This window comes from Hevea brasiliensis, chromosome 17 (genome assembly GCF_030052815.1).
Source record: "Hevea brasiliensis isolate MT/VB/25A 57/8 chromosome 17, ASM3005281v1, whole genome shotgun sequence".
NCBI lineage: Eukaryota > Viridiplantae > Streptophyta > Magnoliopsida > Malpighiales > Euphorbiaceae > Hevea > Hevea brasiliensis.
In genome coordinates, this window is record NC_079509.1 from 25,400,254 (window position 1) to 25,406,404 (window position 6,151).

The following is a 6,151-nucleotide window of genomic DNA, read 5'->3' on the forward strand; positions in this document are numbered from 1 at the left end:
GTGTGAGTGCTCCAAATTGCCTTTTTACTGTTATGATATGAAAATATTGACGATATTGCATTTCACTCCACAGGGTGCATTAACTTTAGATAGCTATAGAGAGTATGGTTAAAATTAATATTTACTTTCTGAGTCGAACGCTCACTCCTGTTCATCTATTTTTTTAGGCTACAGGAGGATTATTGTTGTGGCTAACCTGTTCTTCTTCTTCGCAGGTCCATTGATAGTATTTAATATATTTTATACCATTGAGTTAAATTTTTAGACTCCGCATGTATTAGAAGCACTTAATTTATTTGGGCCTGTATAATAAAAGTTATGTTGGACTTGTAAGATTATTAATTGTATGCATGATGGGATTGGATGAGGGAGCTGAGCTCCCATTTGAGTTATGATATTTTGATTATATGGAGGGTGAGCTAAGCTCCCCAATTTAATATATATTGTGTTTACAGGTCGGGCGAGTCAAAAACTCCCTGTTAAATGGTCCATTTTATGGCCAGACTCTATCCGGTTGGATTCTTGAAATTGGGCCAAAACGAGCCCTAGAGTTGGGTTGAGGAATAGTTAGGCTTAGTACGGGTCTCGGGGGCTTTAGGCTGGCTCAGGTCCAAGTGCCGGTCCGGCCATAGGTTGGGTCGTAACATTAATAATCATTACATACAAAAATGGATGTAATTATGATTACTTATTTTATTTATCTATGAGTTGTGACCACATCCATTTGGTAGTAGTGTCCTTTAAATCACAAATAAACTAACTATTATTTTTTAAAATGTTTCAAGAAAAAAAAAAATCTATTATTTTTTAAAAAGTTATTTCAAGTATCAAATTATTAGATATTTTAAATCAATGAATTTGATAAAAATGTTTTTGTATATAATATAGAATCTTGTATGATGCATCTTATGTGCTTGAAATATATTTAGATAAAAATGTTTGGTTTAACTTCCTTGCAATTCCTATACTTACTAGTATTGGCTATCACATCCCTTTTTCTACTTTTTCCTTTCAGGGACAAGTAAAAGAGCTTGTAGTGACATAGTCAGCAACATCAAGCTAAGAGTTCCAGATGTTATTATCTTGGTTTAGCATATAAGATATATATACATTTTGTGAAACTTCTTGATTATATCATGTAAATTCTATACCTTGTTACTATGCTTGCCATACCAATGTCTAGTAATATTAAAATTATGTTTTTATGAATTATTTATTTAAAGTTTTATAACATGAATGTATCCAAAAAAGCATATTCAAGCTTGCTATGGGTTCCCGTGGTCTTCAGTTTACATGTCCCTAGTGCCGGTAATAGTTATGAATTTGAGTTGTTATATGAATAAATAATTAAATATAAATATTATATTTTAAAATAATATTTATAAATTTTTAGAATATTATATTTTAACTAATTTGATTTTAAACATTTTTATAAGATAATTATTTTTTCAAAATACAAATTATTAATAAAAATATTTTGTATATAAATTACTAACTAAAATATATTAAATTAAATGAGTTCATGTAATATGCAGTTAGATTTGGGATAAATACAGATAGATTAAAATAAATTTTAATTGAGTTTGAGACGAGTTTTGATATTAAAATTATTAATCGGGTTCAAATTTAACTAAAGTTATTTTTACGAGTATCCTATCTATTATCATCCCTATCTATAATTTTAGAGAAACATGTAAATTATATATAATTTTTGTTTAAAAGGTAAAAGTAAAAAGGGAAAGTACAAATATAATTTCATGTTTTGACACTCTAAATATGAATTTATCTCTATTAGCGTTAAAAAAAATTATTTTAGCACTAATGTGATATTATAAAATAATTTTTTTAATATAGTCTCATAAATAAATGAAAATAATTTTTTAATAGAAAAATTTTAATAAAAATAATTTATAAGAAATAAAAAGTTTGAAACTCATCAAATAGATCTACTTTTCTTCCTAAAACCCTAAGAAATAGGCAAGGAAATCAACTCATTTTCTATCAATCCCATCAAGTTCTCAACAAATCTATTTTTGACTCACCCTCTCTGCTACTCAAGCATTGCCTTTTGTTCTTTACTTTTATCAATACCTAAGTACAACAACAATGGTTCACAAACACTTAATCATTCACTGTCAATATATTTGTCTCATAAACACTTAAATCTGTAAATTCAAATCCATATGCACAAAACAATTAGTCTAATTCGTTTGAGCTCTTTCCCATCAAAATTAGATCCATATAAGAAAGAAATAATCAAAATGAAACCTTGATGGCTCTTATCTAGAGCTCAAATCATCTTCTTCAATGCTAATTGATTAGTCTTTGTATGGGTTTAGAAAATTTCCCTAGTAGACATTGTTCAGCTTTGTGTTTCAATTTTATTTAGGACAAAGTATATTTTACTACTCGAGACTTTTGTACTTTTGCACTTTAGGGTCTAAAGTAAAATTTTCATTGCATTCAATAATTCCACTTTTCTATGAAGAAATGACTAATAGGGTATTGACATGGCACACTAATGTTAGGTCCATGTTATACGCCATGTCTAACATCAATGTCATGTTAGCAATTTTATGTCTTTTTTCATTTTGTGATCTAATGCAAAGGGGTCGAAGTCCAAGTAATGAATGCTAAAAGTGCAAAACTTTTAAAAGGACATAGGAAAAAAATTAGGAAAGAGAGATATATAGGGAGAGGGGCATTCTCTCTCTCTCTCTCTCTCTCTCTCTCTCTCTCTCTCTCTCTTCCTATTGCCTTTCTCTAAAGCTCTCTTGTTTTCTCCCCATATCTCCTAATTTTTATCCAACTATCCCCCTTTCTCTTTGGCTTCGGCCAATTGACAGATAAAAAATTAGGAAAGAGAGAGAGAAAGGGTGAGGAAGAGGCAAAGTGACTTTTCTACAGGAGAGAGAGAGCGAGACAAAGTGAGAGAGATATGGAGAGAAAGAGAAAGACAAAGTGAACCTTCTATGCTTCTATCCTTATATATCTCTCTCTCTCTCTCTCTCCCTTTCACTATGTGTCTCTCTATCCATGTCTCTCCCACTCTGTCTCTCTATCTCTCCTATGCCTCTCGCTCTTTCCACTTTTTTTCTTTAATTTCTCTCCCTGTCCCTCTCCCTCTCTTTCCTAAATATTTTCCATTATGTTTCAAAATTTCGACGTTCTTAGAGACTTTTAACCTTTAGCACTTAAGTCACAAAAAATTAAAAAGACATAAAAATTATTGACTTGACATTTAACATGGAGTTAACATCAGCATGGCATTAATGTTATTAGCATGAATAGGCAAGAAAGTGAAATTCTTGAATTGCAATGAGACTTACTTTAAACCCTGAAGTGCAAAAACGCGAAAATCCATACACCAAAGTGTGCTTTGTATTTTTATTTATCTTTTTAGTTCATTTAACATAAATTAGAATTTAAATTTAAAATTTTTTAGAACTGGAGACCACTCCATTTTCATTGTGCTAAATCCCATTGATTTATTTGTTTAATGATTGAGAAATAATTTTTTTTACTTCGCAAAGGAGGCCTTCACAACAAAAGTAAAAGAAAGAAGATGAGAAATAACAGAGGTGATTATTGATTGAACTTCTCCCATTAACAAAAGAGAGAGAGAGAGAGAGAGAGAGAGAGAGAGAGAGAGAGAAGCCTTTTTTTTTTTTAATTATTATGATAGATGTAGGGAAGGAAAGGGTTGGATATGAATCTTAAAATATATATACAGTTATCACTGGCTATGTTCACCGTTGTAGAGAAAAATTATTGATTGATTTGCTTTGTTTATGGCAAAAAGTAGAAAAAATATAGTTGGGTTTTCGATTTCTTATTTTTTTGAAATTTATTTAAAAGATAAATAATGAATTTAAAGATTTTTATTTTTATTAAGTAAATAAATTATCTTTATTAGTAATTATAAATTTCAACTCATTTTATTATATTTTTAATTCTTAATTATTTATAAAACTCATTATATTAAAAATATTATTTTATATTATTACATTAACAAACTAATTGTATTAAAATAATTTAATTATGCTAAAATTGTGTGTGTTCCCTGCAAAAGGAGAAAACCTAAAATTGTGCTTGTTGAGGCAGTGGATGGAGAATAGGATTTGAGGCGTGATGAATCACTATCTTTAAGTTATTAATTGCCCATACTAGATTGCTGCAAGGTTATGGCAATATACCTCCAGGATACAACAAAGCCTGAAATCTGCAGACAGCAACTCCTGAAGATTTCCCTTAAGAACTCTTTATATAAACTAAATTTAGAGAGACTAAAAGAAAAGAAGAAGAAGTAGAAGTAGTATATTTCTGAATTGAAAAACTCATCCATATTTATAAAGAATGAAAAGTCATGGCGCATTTTCTAGATAGACAAATATGTTTATCTCTAATAGATACAACTGTTTGTGCAATAGACATGTTTGTTTATTAACACATCTGTTCATGATTTATTTACGAAAATTATAATATGATAATTATTTTATTTTACACATATACATGTCAAGTGCCATAATAGAATAATATATATTGAATTATATATATATAATTCTATACATATTTCACTCTAGCCATTCCTTCATTTTCTTATATTTTAACAATATAGGAATTCTTTCTCTTTATACTGTCTAACATACAAGCTATTTATAACAATCCCCCACTTAGCTTGTATTGTTAGATCCCATTGCTTCATGCATAATGAAAAGTATCTTTCGATTTAAACTTTTCCTTAGTGTAAGTATTTCAAAGTTCTAAAGAAATCATGGTAGCCTTAGCTTAAACCTAGATTCCTATTAAATAGAACCGGAAATGCTACACACACGAATCAATTAGTTCGACTTAAAAAGTTCACCAAAATTTTAGCACGAATATGGCCTTGTGCCACCTCCTGTTTTTATGAACATTTACAAAAGTTATTCTCACTTTTGTTGAAGCGGCACCACTTCCTATGTTCATATAGGTGAAGTTTCTTTTGTATTAATATTAAACTTTATTAAGAGTATAAAAACTCATCCTCATTCCATTAACTTAGTACACTAAGTACTTAATTACAACATTTACTAATAACTTGTTGTTACCCTTTAAACTTTATTTAGTAATAATACTATAAAGTAGGGTTCCCATCAGTAGTAAATTTAATGGAATATTCTAAATCCTAATCAGCATATGTACTTATGATCATAACTCTCGAGAGCCCTTTTATTAAAGGATTTGCTAGATTATTATAGGATTTAACATAACATGGTAATAACACTATTAGAGACTAATTGTCTTACATTTTCATGTCTTAAGCTTATATGTATATACTTTCAATTATATATTTTACTATAAGCTTGAGTCATCATTATTTTGACTATTACAATATAAAGAAATAGATGGCACAGGTTGTGGTCACAATTTAATATCCGGTAACAAGTTTTTCAGCGATTCTGCTTCTTTACCAACATTTGCCAAAGTTATCAATTCGAATTCCACCGTAGAATGAGTTATACAAGTTTGTTTCTTTGATACCCAAGAAACAGAACCTCCACTTAAAGTGGACACCCAACCAAAGGTTAACTTATTATCCTTAGTACTACTTATCCAATTGGCATTTGTATAACTCTAGAATCTCCACCATATTTGTTTCATTAGTCAACCATATAATCACATGTTTATAACATGAACTATATAAATAATTCTCAGTATAAATATATACTTTATTTGCAGAAATAAATTGCTCCATCTTATTTAAAATGAGAGCATCCAAAAATAAAGAACTAAGCTAAACTTGCACACACACACAAATGTATACTCATTTGTCCTTTTGTCACTTCTTACAAATGACTTGTAAGGCTCTTATATTTACAACTCAAAATGTATCAACATTTTGGCCAATTAGTTCATCTCTTCATGCATGTAACTATTTAGAAGAATTGCATCTTTTCATTTAGTTACATCTTTTGGCCAAGGGACATAACTCTTTGCATGGATACAACTCTTTATATGGTTTTAGCACAATTGAAAATTTATCGCAGAATAATCTATAGTTTATAATTCCTTTTTTAAATATCTAAAAAACCTTGAAATTTTTTTTTCAATATTCCATACTGGGATTATTAGTATATCTTGACAATTTACATACTATAAAAGCAATATC